Source organism: Microcebus murinus, chromosome 1 (genome assembly GCF_040939455.1).
Source record: "Microcebus murinus isolate Inina chromosome 1, M.murinus_Inina_mat1.0, whole genome shotgun sequence".
Lineage (NCBI taxonomy): Eukaryota > Metazoa > Chordata > Mammalia > Primates > Cheirogaleidae > Microcebus > Microcebus murinus.
The window spans coordinates 94,821,011-94,845,509 of NC_134104.1; positions in this window are offsets into that span (position 1 = coordinate 94,821,011).

The following is a 24,499-nucleotide window of genomic DNA, read 5'->3' on the forward strand; positions in this document are numbered from 1 at the left end:
ACCTATGTTTAATGTTTGAACTTTGGTATGTATTTCCATGGCTTCATAGGCCAGAAACCTCAATTCAAAGTTCTCTTGGTTAGGGTGCATATATACCTATACTAATATATATGTGAAAATCTAAATAAATAAGATTAAAAAGAATCCTTCTCTGTGGTGATGTTCTTTCATCTCAATCAACAAGCAGATCTCAGAGTAAAAGCAAAACATATTAAAATAAGCTAATTATTATGAATTATTACACACCCAAATAATTAATTCATCAGAAGCAATTCTACAACTTATTATAAGTCAGGCATGAGGTAAATGCAAACATTTTATATTATCAAAATAATTGGAAAGATATTACACATAATTATTCATTATAATTCTAGTAAAGGAAATATTTCTAAGAGAAGGAAGTAGAAGAAGAGGATATAAGAACCATTTTATTTTTAAAAATATATCAAATGTAAAGGGAGTAAAAGAGAATACACTTTCCTTATAAGTAAACATTAAAGCACAGTAAATAAAAATCACAAAAGAATTAAAATAAATTGACAAATTCAAATATAAAAATAATAAACATATTATACATTTGCTTCTAGTTATGATGTAGTAGTTTCAAGCAATCCAACTTTCCTACTGAGAATAATTAGAAAAACTAGATAAAAAATATAAAATACACCTAAAGGCACAAAAGACCTCTAGAAAAGCTAGTACTGGTGGAGCCAGAAATTGAGCCAGGAAATCTATGGAGAAATGAGCTGATATTCTACAGCCACTTTTTCAATCCCATGTGTAGGGCAAAATGTTTTGAATCAGTGTTTTGTGTGGGCAAACACTGCTCATGGAAAAAGGAGTTGAGCTGTTTTGGTGGCTTTATTGGTTCAAGAAGACAAAATTAGAGATTTTGAAGTAAATGAGCTCAGTAAGAAGACTAAGATGAACTAAGTCTTATGGGCAGATGTATGGGCAGAAGCTGAGAAGTTGAATAACCACAAAAAAATACAAAATGGAGTAGCCTGTGACAAAAGAGTAAAAAAGAGAGAAAAAGCAAGTGAAAAAAAAAATAGATCAGCAACATTACAGAGCACAATCCTGTAAAAAATATAAAAGTTTAAAAATTTTGTGAAAAATGCTAAATCAGAACCAACATGGGTAGAAATGAACCAGTGTCATTGGAAAATATCTCCAGATGCTTTTCCTCTACTGTCAGGGTTATAAACCATTGTACTAGAGCAAAGGTTCTCAAAGTTTAATGGTTTCAAAATCTCATGGAGAATAAGTTAAAACACAGCTTTCTGGGCCCAATGCTGACCTAAGATTCTAATTCATTAGGTCTGCAATAAAGCCTAAGAATGTAAATATCTAACAGGCTTCAAGGTGACATCAATGTTCACCTTGGTCATTGTCCAAGACCACACATTGAAAACCACTGAATCCAAGATTTCCTTAAGATATTAAAATGATTAGGGTAGTTACAATAAATTACATATAACATTTTTGCATGTTTGTTCTATTGTGCTTTAATTTATGCATATTACCATTGTGAATGTATTGTTACTGTGATAATCATATATCTGAAAAGAGGTTAATATCTAAAACTTATAAAGACTCATACAACTCAAAAGTGAAAAAACAAATAACCTGATTAAGAATTGGACAAAAGCTCTGAATAGACATATCTCCAAAGAAGACATAAAAATGACCAAGTATATGAAAAGATGCTCAACATGTCAATCATCAGGGAAATGCAAATTCAAAAAACTGTGAGATACAACCTCACATCCTCCTTAATATTTTATTCAAATGTTCCATTTATTTATTTGATTTGGGCAAAATCTGTATCTTTCAGAGTCAATTTTTGAAGAAGTGAAGAAAATTTGCCTGATGTAGCTTCTTTTTCTAATTAGGAAATTGTTTGGTATATGGTAATGTCTATATTAATAGTTTTATAATTTAATAAATAAATTAAAATATACTAAAACTTTGTCTCAATTCCACAAGTTGGCCTTTAATAAAAATAATGGAATAACTTATATTATTATATTATATATTATATTTAAAGTTGTACATTTCAAGAAATCATGCAATCTTACATTTGTCAACTATTCCTTCTCAATTAATAAAGGATTCAAATAAAAAAATCAGATACATTAATTTCTATGAGACAAAGACATTCTAGAGAGGAGAGAACCGCTGCTAAAGAAAAAAACCTAAACTGTTCAGAAACACAAAGACAACAGTGACTTCTGACTCAGACAACATAATCATGGCTGTTTACCTTTTTCTTATTCCACTAGACACTAAATTTATGACAAACATAAAACTAAATAAATAAGTAAAAATTGAGTAAAGCCACATCACTGCTTCAAACTTGAGCATCTTGCCTGACTTGTCACTAGGAATTTTTGCTAAATATACTTGACTATATTAACAGACACCTGACAGAGAAGAAAGATACCTGATTTATGTTGCTTTGGAAATAGTATTTTCTACTTTGAAGAAAAATGATATGTACTGAGTGATGGAATCCTGAGAAACCCAAATGGTGAGGGCAGTGACTGGCATGTTCTCAGCTCCATGAGAGTGGAGAACATCTTCTGAACACTATTTCCTATCTTTTAGCTATATTCCTCACATTATAACAGACATCACTAATTGTTCAATTAATAATTAAAAATCAACCCTAAGAAGATAAATATTTGGGTAGTAGAAATCCTTCTTAGACTGGGTAGACATGGCAAATTAGAAGTCTTTTTTGATGTGTGCTGTCCAAAGATTAAGAACAACATCCGTGGAGGTTCTTTTCCAGAGTGAGCAGTTACTGTAAGCAGAGAACAATTTTTTAAGGCTTTTACCTAAATGAGTACAATATGAAAAGTACCAAAACTATGTAAAGACACAATAGGTCAAAAGCCAGGGACTTCTATTGTTAATCAAAGGAAATGTTGTCACTAAAACACTTTTGCTGCCATAAACAGAGCAAAACTTGAGAACATTTTTTATTTTGTCCTTCAAATTCAGGAGAATATATCTCAGCTGTAAAGCTAGAGCAAGTGATCATAAAGAATAGTCTACAAAGATGGAAAGATATTTTTTTAGGAACATGATCTTGTTAAACACAAAACAACCCTCTAGAAATTATAGAAAAATAAATTTATGATGATTAACAAAATAATGAAAAAGATGATAATTATAAAAAATGTGACAAATAAAAAAATTCAATCTAGGAAAAATAAGCTTAAGAGGATAAGAAATGTAAATCTTTTATTACTCAAATTAATAAGAACTACTTTAAAGATTAACTGAAGGATCTATAAGCAAAATCAAAGGATTTTAATATCGTGCCATTTTATTGAAATATTTGAATTTCAAGTATGTAAAAATTCTGTAAGCACCAATTTATGCAAGGCAGAGATGAGGGAAAAACAAAGAAAAACAAAACAGACTAGAAACATTAAAGGACATTGATAATGAAGTTACAACTAAAATGATATTTGGGGGAGGGGTCATGTAAGGAGTTGTACCAAGAAGACCTAAAATTCAAGAATTCTCTAGTCAGCCAAAACGCCTTTCATGCATAAAGCAAATAGATAGACTTCCAGACTGATTATGTCATTAAAGCAAAAATTCAGTAATTAGATCACTTATGTACCTTCCTGAATAAGTTACTTAAATATAATCTTTCCTTGAATGAAAAACGAAGCAAAATGCAAACCGGAGAAAGAAGACTCAGTACCAAAGTTTAGCATTATCAATAAAACCAGCTATTAATAAATACAAAATCAAGCCTATATAATACTCTAGTAAGGCTATAACATATATTCTAAAAATAAAAAGTAATTAAAATAATTTTGAAATAGAAGATACATAATATAAAATTAATATTAATAGTTATATGTACTCAAATATTTTAGATTTAAGAAACAAATGCAGTGAAGTGCTTAGGAAAGGTATGTTCAATTTAAATATTTATCTATACAGATAGACTTAGTGGGTTACTCTTTGATTCTTCACACTGTCAATAGTAACAAAAAACAGTTTCAGGAGTGTGTGTGTGTGTGTGTGTGTTTCTGGTTAATTGATAAAGCCACAATTCATTGATTATGATGATAAATCATTTTCTCCCCGATCTCTTGGGATATGTATTGGAAAGTTAGTTAGGTTTTTCTGCACCTTCCACCCCCTGCACCTGTATGAAAAGCTGGGCAGCCTCCTCAACATTTCTGATCACTTTTAGATAATTAAAAATACTACAATCACTGTAGATCACAAAATATATTCCTAATTGGATAACTTTAATGTCTGTCACCAGGTAAAAGACAGATGAATATGATTTAAAGTTGTAAAAGTTGAAACTTTTCCCCTCATTCATATGATCCACTCTCAAGAAAATGAGGTTACGGCCAGATTTTTCTTTCTTTCTCATACATAATAGTTCTTCTACTCCTCTGCAGAAAAATAACAGTAGTCTCTGATCATTTTGAAATTGGAGATAATGTATAGAGATACGAAGAAAGTAAGCTAGGAAAGATCGTATTTAAGAAATACCAACACGATGTACTCACACAATCTTGGATTTAGCAGGTGACTAAATCTAATGTGCCCTCTTGAGAAAAGTTATTATGGAGGATCTCAAACCTGCAGTTTCCTTTGGAGAGCAAATTTATGCTGGATATTCTTTTATTCTCAGTATCCAGGAATCCTTTGTCAATGGAAAAGAACTCAAGCTCTCTAAAATAATATAGAGAGATTTATTTTGAGCCAAGTATAAGGACCATGGCCTGGAGCCAAATCCAAGAAGTCTTGAGCAACAGTTTGGTTATATACATTTCAGAGTGACAGGAATTACATGGTAAGTCATAAATCAATACATGGAAGGTATACGTTGATTTGGCCCAAAAAGGTGGGACCTCTCAAAGTGGGACCTTACAGGTTATAGGTGGATTTACAGATTCTTTGATTTGTAACTGGTTAAAGAAATAAAGCTTTATATAAAGGTTTGGAATGTTTTAGGTTAAGATAAGGAAGTCTATTAATCAGAGCCCAGCCACCTGATACATATTCAGATTCAGGAGATTTTTTGGGCAAATTGATGACCTGGAGATGTGGTTCAAACTTTGTACTGCACAGTCTTAGGCCTGTTAATGAGTTACAAACGATAGCTCCAAGAAGAGAGCAGGACATGACTAGGTGTGTTTGGCTTCCCTTCTCAAGGCCAGAAACTTATCTCTAGGGTATTTCTGGAGTCCTTTTGTCCAAGAGAAAGACGATTCAATCAGCTGGGGGTACTTAAGGATTTTTTTTAATTCACACTTTTCAGCTTCTGCCTGCTGAGATCTGTTTCCTCTGCTTAAGCAAAATCTAAAGTAACTCATTTCTGGATGTCGTTCATGACTTGAGTCATATGACCAAAAATAAATGGTCTCAAATACCTTGCCCACAAACTGTGGAAATGCAAAATAGCCAGAGCCACCTCTTTTCTGCTTTGATAAACTACTTCAGCCACTTCTCAGTCTTTCTCAATTATAAATCAGAAAACGGTTTAAGGTGCCTTCTAAAATGCAGAGATATACAAGAACTCCATGTAGAGCTTTTTTTTTGATTGTTTACACTTAGAATGCACTACCACTTCTCACTTTTCTCCATGTTCTCTAAGAGACTCACAGCACACTCAACAAGCCCCAGAGAAATAATCTTCAAAGATACTTTCAAAGCTCCAAATCTCAACTCTGTTAGACTCTCAATGTGAGTGGGACTAGAGGCTTGTACAAAGAAAATCAAATTATCAGGACCATCCGCACTCTTACGCAAAAGAAAAGGTAAAAGACTCAGGCACCTGTGAAGAACAGGCCCCACAGATCATTCAAGGAAACACTTTGCTAACCTCCCATAAGCAAGGACAAGCAAATTGTTCCCCTATGTCTAAGGACTAAACTAAAGGCTATCTGACTCCACAATAATAATGAATTATCAATTTATCCTTACAGGTAACAAAACTGGAGACAAGACAGAATAAGAGGTTCTTTGACCTGTGCAGGGACATCCACATAATTGCATCCCTCCCTTTTTCCCTTCTAACATTCCCTTTATTTTGTGTAAAATGTAGCTTTCCTGGGCATCACAAAAATGTAAGCACTTTGCCTCATCAGCTCCTCCTTCCACTGCCTTTTTCCTTCTCTCTGCATGCCTTCAAAATACTGAAGGAAAAACAGCCACAGTTTGTCTGTGGTTCAGTTCATGTTTTTCCCACATATATTCTTAAAACTGTGGCTTGATAAACCTCAGTTGAGTGTAATTCTCATTTTCTGCCACTTATTATTTAAGCTAACAAGCTAAAAAGTCATTGAAATAGATGCACAACTATTTTTAAATTTATAATCTGTCATATAACTTTATATATTTGCATCAAATTTGTTTCAGCAAATATTTCCTTTTATATTGAGCATGCATGCTAATAGAATGCAAACTACAATCACTGTAATATGTAATCTTTGTATTACTAGAATTTTTAAATTGAATAAATACATTTCAATTTACTAGAGCAAAAAAGACAACATGGAAAACCCAGGTCTTAGAACAGAAAAAAAAAATGGTAATAATCATACTGCATTAATGAGGATAATAACATAAAAATATCAATATGTATTCAAATAAAAAAAGATGAGTACTGTGGGATCAAGCATGACATATATCACTCCTTTCATCTTACTTGAATCCAGCCACACTGGCCTCTTTGCTGATCTTCAGACATATTAGTCATGTACTAATTGGTCCCTTTAGCTGGAACAATCTGCATCTTTTCAAGCCTTTGCTGAAATGCTATCTTTTCAATGAGGTGAACTGTGATGATTCTCTAAAATTCCAACAAAACTTTATCCCCTACACTCCCAACTCCCTTGACCATACTCTTCTCAATTTATTATCTTTAGGACTTACTCCTAACAAAGTGCATAGTTTACTAACTACTATGTTAATTTTTTAACTGTGATTCTTGCCATTAAAATCTAACAGCCAAAAGGCAGAGATTCTTTGTAAATCTGTTCAAGGATGTTTCACTGTTGTTCAAGAAGTAATTGCTACTTAATGAACAATATTTATTTACTTGTTTGTTTGCTTGTATTTATTTTTTTTCAAAAAAAATGTTTATTTACTAGAGCATTTGCTTGTGTTTAAATGGGTGTAAAATCGAAAGATACCTGACAAGCAACTTGTGGTATCATCCTCTTGATATAAAGCCTTGATATTTAGTGGTGATCTTTACTGAAAGTTAAGAGTACATAAACCACCTTTTTATTCAAATGATAATGTATTTGATGCTACTTTGTTTTCTGATTCACTCCTTGATTTATATTAATAAGTATGTGCTCATAACACTAAAATATAAGTAATATCAAAATGTATACCAACAACCTAAAAGTGTTTTTTACCATCTTACAGTTTTAAAAAAATCCATGTAGATTTTCAAATAGGTAGACCAATAAATATCTAAAAATTAATTGAAAAATTTCAAACCTTTAGTTCTAATTTTTCCTAGTTCAATGAAGAGCACACAGTATATGTATAGTTATTGATACCAGTTACAAAGGCATCAAACCATGACCTCTGCCTTCCATACTCATATCAAATAATTCACTAAATGTTATCAATTCCTGTTTCTGTCTATTGCTAGAACCTAACTACTTAATTCTGAATCCATTGGTATTTAGTTTATGTCACTACCATTACTTAACTAGATTTATACCATAGTTTTCCCACTAATGCTTCTTCCCTAATCCATTCTCTTCTCTGGAGCTACAGCAATCTTGAAAATACATAACATTCATCTTTATGCATCTTGTAATGACTTCTTTTTGATCACTTATATGCACAAATATATATATGAAAATATATATATACCTCCTCCCATGATCTATTCAAGCCATCTTGACTATCATTTTTCTTTCTTTCTTTCTTTCTTTCTTTCTTTCTTTCTTTCTTGCTTTCTTGCTTTCTTGCTTTCTTGCTTTCTTGCTTTCTTGCTTTCTTGCTTTCTTGCTTTCTTGCTTTCTTGCTTTCTTGCTTTCTTTCTTTCTTCTTTTAGAATTTTTGCACATGCAATTTCTAATGGCTGGTACATTCTTCCTTCTATGCACCCCAACTTAACTTTGCTTAGGGTTGCTCACCCATTCATCTCTTAATATGAACGTTATTTTCTCCCTTGTCTTCTTTTGATTATACTAGATGATAATTAGCAGTCTTCTCAGGGCTTTACATATATTAACTGACTTGATCTTCATAAATAAAATTTCCATAAGGCAGCATTGCAGGTTGAGTTCATCCACAAAGTTAGGAAGCTAACTCTGAAATGCAGATTAGCATGTAGAAGGTTTATTAATGGTTGCTCCTATGAACAATATATGTGGAAGAGAAGAGAAAGGAAGGAAAGGGAAGAAGAAAAGGGGAGGGGAAGGAAAGAGAGGGAAAGGGGGAAACAAAGTTGGATTGGGCAGAGGGAGGAATCAAGCTTTGATGTAATCTCAAGAGAACTCTTGCCAATCATATATGGGCAGACACTAAAACAGAATGACTGTGAGAACTTTCTGAGTTGAGGTGAGAGAGCTAGAACATAATTTCCTGTGTTGATCAGCCATTGGATGCTGGGTACTTTAGGGAAGAGTAATTTGGGGTGAGGCAGCTCTCTTCAGTTGAATCCATTCCTGAAGCAAGGTGACAGCTGAGTGCTATCTGTTAACAACAATACCAACAGCTGGAAAAATAAAAGTCTTATTATTCCAAGTTTACAGGTAAAGAAAATGAGGGACAAATATTTTGAGTAACTCACTCTTGTTTACACAGTAAAATTATTGAACGTGAGATTGAAACCAGGGAGTATGGTCTCCTACTTTACAACATACACAAAATCAATTCCTGGTGAATTAGATAAAAAATACAAAAAATAAAACAATGATTTATTATGTAACATTATAGGATTATAATATAGGAAATGCCTTAATGTACTTGGAATGTGCCAATATATTTTAAAACAGGACATTAAAGCAGTAACAATAAAATAAACACTTGATGATTTGGACTATTTGAAGACATCATTGAAAAAATACTAAGAAATTGAAAAGATAAGCCACAAGATGAGAGGTAATATTTAAAATAAATAGCTTAACAAAGTCCTTGGATTCAGAACATAGAATTGCCAAGAAAAAAAAATTAAATTAAAAAATAGGCAAAAAATATAAACAGGTATTTTACAAAAAAGGAAATACAAATATGATCTGTAAACATCTGAAAAGAGCTCAACCTCCATAGTCAACAGTAAAGCATAAAATAAAACCATATTTAAACACCATAATATAGCCACCAAAATCTTAAAATACAAAAAAGGAGCAACTAAAACTAAAGAAAATAAAGCAGAAATAAAAACAGTATGCCGTGGTAAGGATATGGAGCAACTGAAATTCTTACTCTCTACTGATGGAGAGTGTAAATTGGTACAACTGCTTGAGAAAACCGTTCATTAGCTACTAAAAATTGAAATATTAAAATTAAATATTATCTTTAATGTAACCCAACAGAAATGTATATTTTTACTAAAAAACTGTAAAAGAATGTTTATAGTGATGTTACTAGAAATAATTTTAAATTGAAAGCTACCTGATTTCTAATGAATAGTAGATGAACAATAAAAGCCAGGCACAGAATAGTAAATGTTCTATGATTTCAATACGATAAAATTTATAATCAGGCAAAACAAATCTAAGGAATTAGAGGTAAAGATAACAGTTACTCATGGGGGCAGTGAAAGAGTAGAAATGGAAAAGAACACAGAGTCCCATAGGTTCTAGTAATGATGCTTGGGTTCTTGGTCAAGGGGTTGGTTACAAAGATGGGTTCAGTTTATGAGTATTCATCAAGCTGTACACATATGATTTGTACACTCTTCTAAGTGTACTTCAATTGTGCACTTTAATTTCAAAGAAAACTAATCCCAGGCAATCTTGCTCCAATGTTCATGATCTTAGGGACAATGTTCGTTTTACTTTACATATTGTTGGTAGGCAAGTAAATTGTTATAATTACACCAGATCACAAAGTTAAATCATATGGTAAAGTTGAAGGTTTAAATATGATGCATTAATTCTGTTCTTAGGTATGTATCTCAGAGAAATTCTTGTACATATCCAACAGCATGTACAATAATGCTCAGGACTGCATCATTTGTTGATAAAAAAGATGAAGATAGAAAATATGCCAACTATCCATCAAATAGACAAAGAACTGAATTTATGTATATTTATATAATGGAGTGTTATAAATTATTGAACAAAAATACACTATAGTCACTCACAGCAAAATATATTACTTTTACATATAAAATGTTGAGTGAACAAATCAGTTCCGGAAGATCACACAACATATAATAAAATTTTAACAACCCCCCAAACAATAAAACTAAACAATGTAATATTTAATCATGCACATAAATACAATAAAAACTGATTTTAAAAAAGCAAGGGATTGAAAAACAGTAATTGTAGATATAGGCTATACCTGTAGGGGAGGCAAGGGTGTAGAATTTGAAACAAGCACATGGCAGATAGAAAATATTGGTGAAGTTCTACTTCTTGAATTATAAAAGGGATTTACAATTATTTATTTGACATGTTTATAATTTATATATATGTTTCATATATTCATTTTTATATATTTAATATTATATTTTGAAGATGGTAAAGTAAAAAATAATGTAGAATACCCCAAAGCACTTTGGCTATGATGGGAAGAAAAGAGATAAAAAAGGAAAAGATGGAACATAAAGTTTAAGAAGGCTTGTTTGTACCTATATTTTAAGATAAAAGAGTCAATAGAAAGATAAATAACAATCATTTTGAATAAAACAGTGGCAGCAATTGGCAGTGAGAGGTTTCTGGCCATGGCAGAGTGGAATATGGAGGATCTCACCTGAACCTGGCCCGCATAGATGCATTAGACCCCTTCTTCCTCTGAGCCCCTCTTGCAAGCTCCTTTAGTTTGACTGTCAATTATCCTTCCTCTTTTTTTTTTGTGCTAGCTATGAATACACACATGGTTATTAAGATATTAAAAATAAAAATAAAACATTTATCATGAGCACTCTGTTTATAGGATCATATCCTCTAAATGTCAGGAGGGCCTTTTTTTCTTACCACAATATATTCTTAATATTTAGTGCAATTCTTGACAGATACTATCTGGTTTTTTTAATTATGCTAAACTGATATAATTTTAATTGATAGTTCTTATGTTTATCATTAGGATGAAACATAGGAAGTTATCATGTTTAATAAGCTTTTATCTACCAAATGGCAATTTCATATGAATCATCTTATTACTAAGACAATACTGTCCATTCTTAAAAGAGTTGGTTTAGCTTCCAATGACCTCAAGTTCCATTACAGTAAAAAGGGGGAGAACTGATAGTAGTTTAACACTAGAAGAAAGAGTCTCTGAAGATAAAAATATAGGGTATAGGGCTATTTCACATTTTGAAATAGTACAAATTAATCTTTCAAAAACAATCTTGAACTCCTAAAAAGTTTCTTGTTAGAGGATCTTCCTTCTAATTCCTTCTTAGAAGAGGGTTTTTTGGTATAGACTATGATAGATTATCAAAGGAGTCAAGAGCTGACCACAAATTACATAATACACAAAACTTGGAGATAGTATTTGAAGTGTAACTTACTTGAAGAGATATAGAAACATGTTATATTAAATGAATAAGGTATAACTTCAGCATAGAAAAACCCTAAGATTTGTGTCCAAACTTATACATGTGTTATTATTAAACTATGAATAGATAATATTAACAATAGATAATAAATCAATTGATTCAATACATATACTAATGTCTATCTTTTATTGAAAAAATGTTAAATGATACAGGTACTCAAACTAAAATCTCTCTATATAGTGGCAACTTTTTTGCATTTCTACAACATTAACTCATAAGTAAAGTGATTGATATAACAGAAACAAGTAACTACAATTTAGTGGGTGTTTCCTTTGTTTAAATAAATACAAGTTATCATGAAAAAGTAACTTTACTAAATATTTTTCTGTTCTTCAGATGACATTGAATATTATAATTTCTATTTTGTGTAGAGTTCAGATCGCTGTCCAGAATTTGTAAAAGGAAATTTAAATCTTTTCACAAAGATGTAAAGTTTAATAATAGTGAACCAAAATTCTGAATAATATCCAACTACTAAGAGAGACTCCAGCCACATGCCAATTCTGATGTGTTTAATTGCAAAGTTTATACCTAAATAGCTGCTTAATGATCTGGGACCTAGGCATCAAAATCGAAAACATTTCAATGATAACTCACTTCTTGATGCTCATGAAATTTTCATGGATTCATGAAGTGTAATGCATTAGATCATTTTACCTTTGCTTATTCTTCTATTCTGTGATATTGATGCTACATCTGAAATTATTCAGGAAGTGTGCATAGTGTCAGGCATTCATATATATGTAAACTGATCACTTCTCTCTGATTGCACTAGCTTGATTTCCTGCTATAACCTTAGGTGTCTCACTTTAATTTATATAAGGCTGTATTATGTGATTTTTTAACCCTTTCATTATATTAGAAAGTTTTTAAATTCCTTTTAAAATAAGGATTCATGCTCTCACAAACCAGAGTATGAATAATTGATTTTTCCACTTTTATTTTGTGTCCAAATTAATGACCTATGATTCTTCTCTATCTCTATCGGGAGTTCTTTTTCAAAAGCTAGGAACTGCATCAAGATCTTTATGGGAATAAGCCATTCAAACATGGACAAAAAGTTAGATTACCTCTTTTTCTCTTTCTTGTCTCATGTCAATGCATGATTACTAGAGTAAAATAGGAAGAAAAAAACAGCATGAAAGTTATTCAAATTCTGTTGGTCTTATTTCTTTATGTAGAATACAATTAATTAAATACAATTCAACCCAGGGGCCCTGAATTGGGGTTTGGCTGGATCCCCCTGGACCCCAAGGGCCTTGGGTTCCAGTCCCATTGCCAAGTGGCCTTGTCTCAGCTACCTCCTCCCAGGCTGGCATGAGTGTGTGTGCGTTCATGCCGAGCTTTTATTTCATATTGCAAATATAAATAAAGGAAGACAGTTTACGATTAAAAAATGAATAAATAAAAAATATAAATACAATTCAATAAACAACTATATAGCATTTAACATGAAAAACATTACTTATTCATTCAAGGACTACTTGTTGATCACTAATAGCATGCCTGATAACTTGCTAAATGGAAAAAATGAAATAAAGGAAAAGGAAAGGACAGGTAGTGTCCCTACGGTTTAATTTTATATCAGTGCACCTGGAAAGTCAGCATGCATCATAATTAATTGGAAGAGTTGTTAAAACTCAAATGTTGTGACTCATACCCAGAGTTTAGGCTTCAGTAGGTATGGAGGTGGTACCAGCTGATGCTGCTGGCTTGAAAACACATTTGGGAAACCACTGATTTATACAAATAAATGCCTATATTCCAAATCAACTTTTGTCTATGGAATCCAATGAAAACTTTGTCAAAGTTCTCACTTTTCTTTTACTCTTAATCTATATGGCCTATAATCATGCCAGTAATACAATTATTCACTTGCTAAAATGACAAGAAGGTGAGAAAATTCTTCCTGGAAAGGAGTGTTCAAAATTTTCTCAGTGCATCATCTGTTTCTATTTAAGATTATTAAGAATACTTGCAAATATTACTAATTCCATCTACTGACTATATTTTCTCAGATGTTGTGTGTGTGTTTATTTCCTATAAATGCTTTTGAAGTACAACAAACACACAAAAAGATGCACAAATCACAAGTTTATAGCTTGATAATTTTTCATAAAGTGAGCAAATACATTGTAATCAGCATCCAGATCAAGAAACAGATTATTATTAGTATCCCCAGAAACCTCCTAGTGGCCTGTTACACTTATGTCCCCTCTAAGAATAATCATGATCCTTACTTTTTACATATCATTTAGGTAGACCTACTTCTACACATAAATAAGTAGAAATAAATAAAATCATACTGATCTACTTTGTGTGGCTGCTTCCTTTTAGTTTTACTGGTTTTAGTTGTTTTTGCAAGTTTTTCTGAACACTATATCTGTGAGATTTATCTTGTCAGGTGTTGGTGGTAGTTTTGTTTTGTGTCTTCTATTGTGTTGTGTGACTATACTACGATATATTAACATTTATTCTATTGTTGATAAACAGTTGAATTGTTTCTAGTGTTTGGCAAGATATAGACTGTTATAGACTGTTATAGACATAATTATTCATAATTTTGATAAACATATTTATGAAATTTGCATATGTATATGCATAAAAGTTCAATTGTTGGGTAACAAGGAATATACATGTTCTGCTTTAATAAAAACTGACAAGTAATTTTCCAGAGGGATTTTAACAATTCTCACTAGCAGTACATTAGGGTTCTGGCTGCTCCAAATCTTGCCAATACTTTTTTAAGTTTGTTTTGTTTAGCTGTTTTACTTCAGATATTATGGTGTGTTAATATGAAGGTTAGCAGCTTTCAAAAGTATATTACAATTTTTATAGTAGATATCCTCTTTTTAAAATTGATTTATAGGCCAGGTTCAGTGGTTCACACTTGTAATCCTAGCACTTTGTGAGGCAGAGGCAGGAGGATTGCTTGAAGACAGGAGTTAGAAACCTGAACAAGAGCAAGAGCAAGTCTCGGCTGTACAAAAATAGAAAAATTAGCCTGGCATAGTGGTGTGTGCCTGTAGTCCCAGCTACTGAGAAGGCTGAAGCAGGAGGAGCAGGATCACTTGAGCCCAGGACATGGAGATTGCCATGAGCTATGATGATGCTAGTCTGGGCAACAGAACAAGACTTTATTTCTTGTCCTGCTAAGGTGCGTCCTCTGGGAAGGCTTCCCATCTCCCCCTTGCCTTCCCATCTCCCCCGCCTCACATTGCAGTTATTTGTATAGATATGTGTGCATTTTATATATTGATATATGTTTGTAAATCAACTAATGTAATTTGAACCTTTCCTGTGGTTTCTGTATGAATATATGAATACATAAAAAACATATTGCTATGTCTCTCCCCCTCCCCCCAAAATTATATAATAGATCCTTTGTAATAAAAGAAAAATATCCACCCACTGTGTGGCTCATTTTCTCTCTAAATCCTGTCTTGTTAAACAAAATATTCTTAAATTCAATGTATTCACATTATTATTATTATTCGTTTTGGCTTACTACTATTTGGCTTACTACTGTTTGGCTTACTATTGTTCGGCTTAGTACAGTTCTAATGCAGACATCTGTATTAGAATGTTTATAGCAGCACAATTCATAATTGCACAGATGTAGAAACAACCAAAGTGCCCATGAATACATGAGTGGATTAATAAAATGTGGTATATGTATACCATGGAGTTCTACTTAGCCACAAAAAACAATGGTGATCTAGCACCTCTTGTATTATCCTGGATAGAGTTGTGACCCATTCTACTAAGTGAAGTATCACAAGAATGGAAAAATAAGCACCATATGTACTCACCATAAAATTGGTATTAACTAACTTAATTCACAAACACTTAAGTGCACATATACTCATCCTTTGTCAGGCAGGTGGGAGGGGGGAGGTGGGGATGGTATATTCACACTGAATGGATGCAGTGTGCTCTGTCTGGGGGATGGACAGGCTTGAAGCTCTGACTCACGTGGGGCAAAGACAATGTGTGGCCTAAACATTTGTACCCCTGTAATAGGCTGAAATAAAAAAAAGATTAATATTTTATCAGTGGATTTTTTTGCTCTTTATTTAAACACAAACATGCTGTATGTTATGTAAATTTATCATCTGTATATTAAGTCTTTTATATTTTTTCTAGTTTTCTTAGATGAGATAGAACAGTAAAATGTTTTAAAAAGTTCAAAGCAAGCATAACTTTACAGTTGCTATCTCAGAGGTAAAATTTTAATGTTTCATTCTGAAGTATATTGTAAGGTTTTTTGTTTTTTTTTAGGATTTCATTACTTGAAATTAAGGATATCACTTCTATTTTAAGTTGCCAAAGTTTTTATCATAATGAAGTGTTAGCACTAACCAATAACATTTTCTACCTATATGAAGATGATAATCATAATAATGTAATAATTTTTTCTGTTAATATCTTGATTCATTTCTAAAAGTAAACTTGTCTTCTTTTAATATCAATGCTTTTTTTTTTTTTTTGAGACAGAGTCTCACTCTGTCGCCCTTAGTAGAGTGAGTGCCATGGTGTCAGCCTAACTCACAGAACCACAAACTCCTGGGCTCAAGCAATCTTCCTGCTTCAGCCTCCCAAGTAGCTGGAACTACAGGCACACACCAGGACACCAGGCTGAATTTTCGATTTTTACTAGAGATGGGGTTTCACTCTGGTCAAGCTGGTCTCCAACTCCTGAGCTCAAGCAATCCTCACTCCTCGGCCTCCCAGAGTGCTAGGATTACAGGTCTGAGCCACCAAGTCTGGCCAATATCAACGTTTTTAGACATATTTTTCTATAATTTTTCATTCTTGTACATTTATCAGTTGTTTTTATGATATGTATATGATCCCATAAAATTGGTCTATTTCATCTAACTTTTCAAATTATGGGTATAATGTTTGCAATAGTTTATAATTATATCTTCAAAGTTTCGTTTTGATGTGCTTTAATTTCAGTATCATTCAGTTCAAAATATTTTTAAATTTTGGTTTGTGATTTTTATCTTTAATCTGATTTATTTTAAATTAAAATTTCTCTCTCTCTCTCTATATATATATATACACAGACACACATGTCTTGATTTCGTTCTTTATTTTTGTGTGACCTTAGAGAATATTATCAAAAATTTCAATCTCTTTGCTGAAGCTTTCTTTATTATGTCAAATATAATTAATATTGTTAAATTTTCTGAGCACCTGAAAAATATCTTTTCATTTTTTCAGGGTGCAGTATGTTATACATGTGTGTGTATATATGCACACACACATATAATGTCATTTTCTAAGTAATTCATATCTTCTATATGCTTACAAATTTTTGTCTACTTGTTCTATCAACTATTGAGAGTAACATGCTAAAGTCTGTTATTACAATTTTAATTATGTTATTCTCCATATTCTTTCACCAAATTTTATTTTACTCATTTAAAGCTATTATTAGCCAAACAGATTTATTCTTACTATATTTCTTGCAAGTTGCCTAAGTAATTTTTAAAAGCCTGAAGAGACAAAACTGATTTTTTGATGATTAGGAAAAACTTACCACTTTCATATAACCTCTTCTGTGTTTGATTTAATGTAACTAGTTAGAATTATACAAAATTTAGGATGAGAATATAGTCGCATATTAACATTTGGTATATGAATCCAAAAGGAAACATTTGAATATTTCAGTATTCTTGCTCAGCTATAACGCCAATTTCAGAAGTTTTATAATAAGTTTCAGTGTATATTTAGAATATCTTTTTATTGAATATTTTTCATAATATATAATAAAATATTAGGGTTATCATATGGTACCCATAGATACCTGCATTTTTTGTATTTAATCTGAACAAATGTGGATATGCAGGTTTTTTTCCCTAAATAATTCTTAGACTGTAGCTTTTTATTGGGCTCATGATATTTTAAAAATCTGTTTTATTGGAAAGAGGAATTACTGAATTTTTCCTGTTATAAAGCTTTATGGCCCATATTTTAAAATAAAAATGTATCATTATTGAACCATAGTAGAAAGGAAGACTTTATAAGCTAAATTACCTGTGACTCAGTATTGCTTTTTTATTCTCCAAATTAGTGTTTGGCCAGCATTTTAAAACAATTATCTTACTACAACAGCAGCAACAGAAACTTTGCTCTATTTTTTTTAAAAAAGGAACTTAGTATAAAAATGGAAAGTTTTCTTAAATTCTCTAAGGTCATTACACTGATTATTAAATGTTTAATATAAGTTTTATGTCATGAAATACTTATAGTTTTCTTTCTAAGTCAAGTTACCTGCCTTAATTGTGGGTGTTTTAATATTTAATAATTTGCTTTAAAATTTAATTAACCACTTATATTTCTTTAGAGAAAATTAAGAATAAATTTTGAAAGGAACACTGATTTTTAAAAATTATTTATAGAAAGATTAGTAATTTAAAATTATTGTTCCATTTTACACAAAATAAAGACAAGGATTAAGTATATCTGAAAAAGTACGAGATAAGGCATTATTCAATTCTACTCTACTGAATAATAGGTACCAGAAAATAAGATAGAATTATTTTCTGTAATCCTTACCACTCAGATGCTTATTATTTTCTTTCAATGGATTATCTAGCTCTGCAGTGAATCATATTTAATATTTTTCATTATTAAAAGAGTGGACACTGTGCAAAGTAAAGTGACAGACATTATACCTTTCAGGATGACAATTTACACTATGAGAAGAGAAATAAACTATGAATGTTTTAATGTGAATTTGAGCATAATAAGTTTTTAAACACTTGGGTACACACAATGAATTAATAACAGTTTTGATTTGTTATGCAAAGAAGAACTTGTAAACATGAATATGTTCTTTCAGATGTGTTTATATATAAATATGTTGTGTAAGTGTATCATAAGCATGTAGGAGGGGAAATTTACCCCATGTGAAAGTGATGTACTTCACCAGTTTTTGTTGTTTTTTTTACTGTTGTTGAAAGAAAATGTTTAAATACTTGTAATCATGGAGTATATGTAATAAATTCATAGCTTAACCTGGTATTATCAAATAAGAAAGAAGTATGATAAACCTTGCTTTCATGATAAAATAAAAGCAGTTTATTATTTTCTACTTCATGTCATAAGTGGGATGCTTTAGTTTAACAGTTCTGATTTTTCTGGAACTTCCCTCTGGAACTTTTTCCAGATCTCTCTTCCTTATTTTGATGATGCTTAATCTGAAGGTCAAAATTGCTGATTTAGTGGGTATACTGTTTTGTAAAATATGTTTGATTTGGGCTTCAACTATTCTCCAATAAAAATACTTCCTTTTTTGCACTAGGCTTCATTGAAAACACATTCAAATTAGAAAATCCCAATATTAAAGATTTTAGTACTCCTTAAAAATTATTTGGGTAGAAATATAAAGTTATATGATCTTTTGGGAGAGAGAAGAATGATTTTTTTAATTTTTTTCTCTAGTTGCTTCCTGTGGAATACTTAATAACCAAATAAAATTCTATAAAAGTCTTAAAAAATTTAAACCTACTTTACATTAACAAATTAATAAATAAGCATGCGAGATTTGTGTGAAGAGTTAAGAAAATATATGGTAGCCAAGGCAGAAGCTTGAGAATTCAGATAAAAACTAAATTCCCTGATCAATTTTTTTGTTCCATGTTTATGCATCAAAATAGTTTTTACATGACTTCCAAATTCTTCAGAGTTTCAATGGGATATAAGATACACACACACACACACACACACACACATATATGTAGTATAAGTATATAAGCACTATATATAGTGAGAAAGAGAGAGAGACAGAGAGAGAGAGAGAGAGCACTCATTTTGTCCAAGACACCATAACCTTTGTGACATAGTGCGTCCTTACGAATCATTTCACATGAAAGTATGACTTTCTCCAACGTAGATGTGGTTGATACATTTTGATTTGAGTTTGGTTTTAACTTAAAAATTAATGTTTTTCCCTCTTTTTATCTGAGCCAGTAGCATAGGCAGGGCTTCTGGTAAATATCAAAAGTCCTTTAACTCTTTCTTGTCCTATTGTTCTGGACACAGGGAACAACAGGGAAAAATAAGCAAAGAAGAACAAACAACCGCTGGGACTTCACCTCTCATTTCTTCTGCTTTGGTTCTTGACCTGCTTTAGTCAAGGGAAATTCCATTCCAGATTTTGAGACTTGGTTTATGTTTGTTTATTGTCAAAGGCTCTAAGTTTGGATAAAACATTATATGATCTCCTTACCTATAGACAAAATCTGTGCCCATGAAATTTCTCAAATTCTTGGTAAATGGATAAATACCAGGTATACCTTTTCTATATTGTGTAGTGAGTCATTTTATAATGACAGATTAAAATTCATAAGGAGACTGCGAAGTCAAGTTAGTGGGCTAAATCTAGATATTATTATTATTATTAAATTTAAGAAATAGAATTAGAAAAACTAGAATAACAATCTTGGATTATCGTTTCCATTGTACATCTGGACTAAATGTCTTATAATTGTTTTTTAAATTAAAAAAAAATTACCTTCAGAATATTATGGGGGTGCAAACATTTTGGTTACATATAATGTCTTTGCCTCGCCCAAGCCAGAGCTACAAGCATACCCTTCCTTCATAGAGCACTCTGCACCCATTAATTGTGAGTTTACCCACCCCCAGCAACCCATTTCCACCTGACTGGCACCCAGTAAATATTACTCCCATGTGACCACCTTAGTGTGGATAAGTTAGTACCAATATGATGGCAAGTACATGTGGTGATACTTCACTTCAAAGGATATGCTTTAGCTCTATCCAGGATGATATAAGAGGGGCTAGTTCACCATTGTTTTTTGTAGTTGAGTAGTATTCCATGGTACACATATACCACATTTTATTAATCCACTCATATATTGATGGGCACTTGGGTTGTTTCCACATCTTTGCAATTTTGAATTGTGCTGCCATATACATTCCAGTGCAGATGTCTTTCTTATAGAATGTCCTTTTTTTCCTTTGGGTAGATGCCTAGTAGTGTGATCGCTGGATCAAATGGTACATCTACTTTTAGTTCTTTGAGATATTTCCAAATTACTTTCCACAGGGGTTGTATGTAATTTTTACATGACCTGATGACTGCTATCCTTTTTTTCTATATTTTAGACCCTACATTGGATATTTGCTTAAAGTTTGCTAATAAGCATCACCACTGTGGAACAAGAGGTAACTATGTTACAAAGTATTCTGGATATTTAAAAGACAATGGAGAATCTAATAAGTGAAAATTATGTGTCTAAAAGCACTTTCCTAACATGTCTTTTACCTGACATCTGTGTCCTTCAGAAATTGCTCTAGGCTGAAGGATGTTGACTTGAACAAGGTTATACACTCCTGGACAACCTATACTTAATGACCAGCTAATAAAAGGATATAAAGTACCACTGACCTTGTCTAAGTTATCACAACTTTGAAGATACATTATGGCTCTTTTTAGGATCAATTGAATTATCTATTGCAAATACATCCCAATTCAATTACCCCAAGCTCAATTCTGCTTTCACTCCCCAATAAACCTCTTTTACTGAGATCTCAGAATGTGTTTCCCAGGCAACTCCAATAGAGTAGTTCTTTTTCTCTCCATGATTAGTAGCAAAATGGGCCTTAGAAGGAGAAAAAGTAGAAAATCTAACATGCAAAGGTCATTCCTATAATACTAATGTAATACGTTTTCAAGGATTTTCCCTTCATTCATCAGATCTCTAATAAGGACTTCCTATGTTCCAAGTGCCTTACTAAATTTTGAGCAATATGCTAACTATGTCACGTTATATTCTTGTCTACACACCTTCAGTAGATTTTTGGTTCTGCCCTGCGGATTTGGTTCATTTTTAGTTCACTCATTTCTCTACTTTCTAGGCCTGCTTCACATTATGTCCTTCCGTCATCAAATCTCTACCGTATTTTCCCCTCTTCTTCACTCTTATGTTCATTTCCTCTTTCATTGAAAAAAGCAATCATAGGATAACCTTGCAAATTTCCACCAGGATATTCACATATAAAAGCATTTCAACCCAGAAAGACATTCTGGCTTTCCTCTTATTGCTATACCTGAACTCACGGGACTCCTACCTAAGGAAAATCCCTTCATTTATTTCTGAATTTCACTGTTCCTCATCTTGTTGAAGTCCTCACTCTCAGTATCTCTCTCAGTTCCGTATCATAACATTTTTCCTTTCTGATACCATCAGCATACAAATATAATGTCATTTCTCCCATTAAAAAATAAATTTCACTTTCCCTAACCGTGTATTCCCATAGTGTCTCCAAATACGTTCATATCTTCCTCTCTCAAACTCATTCTAGCTGAGTTTTCACCCAACCAGTTCATCAAACCAGTCTTGTTAAAGTCATCAAATTTTATACTTAATCCAGTCATTCTGGAACTATTATTGATATTTGAATAATTTTTCACTTCCTCTTTCTAAAAATAAAACAAAATAAATATCATTTTGGCTTCAAGGACATCACATCTTTTGTTACTTTTTTATTTTAGCATATTATGGGGGTACAAATGTTTAGGTTACATATATTGCTTTTGCCCCATCTGAGTCAGAGCTTTAAGCATGTCCATCCCCCAGATGGTGCACACCACACCCATTAGGTGTGAATATACTGATCCCCTCCTCCCCACTTCCACCTGCCCGATACCCGATGAATGTTACATGTGCCCTTAAGTGTTGGTCAGTTAAGTCAGTTATTACTAATTAGATGGTAAGTACATATGGTGCTTGTTTTTCACCCTTGTGGGAAAAAAAAAAGAAGCTCAGAAAAATGGTGGATAGAATTGTTTTGGTTAAGGGAATAATTATTCATTATATTAGTTGTGGAAGAAGGTGAAGTAAATCAATTTGCAAGTGGATCATGTATGACTAAAGCAACTGAAGCTTTACTAAAGAAGATATAAGACCAGATCATTAGTTGTTGAGGCAAAACTCATCATGTCTAGGTAAATTTTGTTGTTATATCTTTAATGAAGCTGCTTCAGTTATCTGATGTGACTCTGATCGGATAAGCACCTTAAAAATATTTGAAAATATCTTAAAGTCCTCTTCTCATTCTCATTCCAATTACTTCAGCATTTGACATAATACTGTAAATGTATTTAACTTATAGCCTCAGTTTTTTAAAAAACTTTTGAAAAAGTCTTGTATAAAACTCCATTTAATTTCACAGATTTTGATCATGCCTTTGTATTCACTATCAAACTCAAAAGTCAAATGTATAAAACATCACTTCCTTGGGGAGAGGTGGAAAACAAAACACTAAGCATAAGTATATGTGAATATTTTATGATTAATTATTGCATAGATATGCTATACCAAATACAAAACATGCATGTTATTATATAGTCTCTCAATTGAGTGTGTGCAATCTATTTATAATATATATAAATACATTTGTTCATATGTAATAAAAATACAAAATAATGTCCATAACTTAGCTTTGGTTCCCCACAAAACGAAAAGCTGGAAAAAAAAGGCAATTTATTACATATACACTTCCACAGAAATAAGAGTAAGGGAATGATGTGGGAATCATGTAGGAAGTAGACCACTAGGAAGATGTATTTTCAAACCAAGCATAAATTGACTAGAGACTATATCTATAACTTTTTCAGAATAGTCATTTAGAAGGGATAAGGGCAAAGAATTTAACCTGGAGTCCTATTGCCTATTGGGCAAATTTGTTGTTGTTGTTTTTGTTGTTTTTCCCATAGTATGTTACTCTGCATACATCTGGATTGCACATGCCTGTGCGTGCTAGAAGCTGATTGGCATATCACACCATACTGTCAAACAGAACATCCTAGTGTAAAAGGCAAGAGTTGCTTAAAGTGGATTTGAGGTGAAGCACCATTCAGAACCCAGTCAGATATGGTCAGTGCAATGAATGGTGAACCATAGTAAGTATGTAAAGGTCCCAGAGTCAAATGAGATAGAGTGGAGCTGAAGATATGCATGAGAGGTATTTGATACAGAAGAAAATTATATCAGTTTCTACAAAGAGGGTTTTATTTTTTTGTATACCATTTAAGATTGTAAAAATAGAAAGATGAAAATAACCACTTTAATAGAATTTTTGTTAAAATTAACCACAAAAAACCCACTGAATTAATTTTTTATAGAACCAGTATGAACCATTTTAAACAAGAAGAAAAAGTTTCCAGAGAGATTAATTGATTAGCTATTTTGTGGCACAATAAAGACTAAAATCTATATATTTCCTACTCTGTTTCCCTCATCAATCTTAAACTAGAAAAATGCATGTTGGTTGTAGGAAATGTAAACAGACCCTTTAATACTTCTCCCTTCCAGAGATAAAATCTAATATCTTCACCTCAAGTATGAGCCAAAAGTAATACTGTGTGACTTGAGACTAGGTCATAAGAAGCACTGCAGCTTCCAATTTGGACTCACTTTCTCAGGCTCACTAACTCTGGAGGAGGCCATGTACCAGGTTAAGAATAGGCTCAGGCAGCTCAATGAAAAGGCCCATAGTGGAAGGAACTGAGGCCTCCAGTGAGCCTTCTTGGGTGTGGATGCTTTATCCCTATTTAAGCCTTTCATATGATTGTAACATCTTGACTGCAACTGGAGAGACACTGAGTCAAAACCAAGTCAGAACTAAGCCGCTCCTAATATCCTTATTCTCAGAAACTGTAAGATAACAAATGTTTGTTATTTTTAAATATTGGGGGTAATTTGTTAT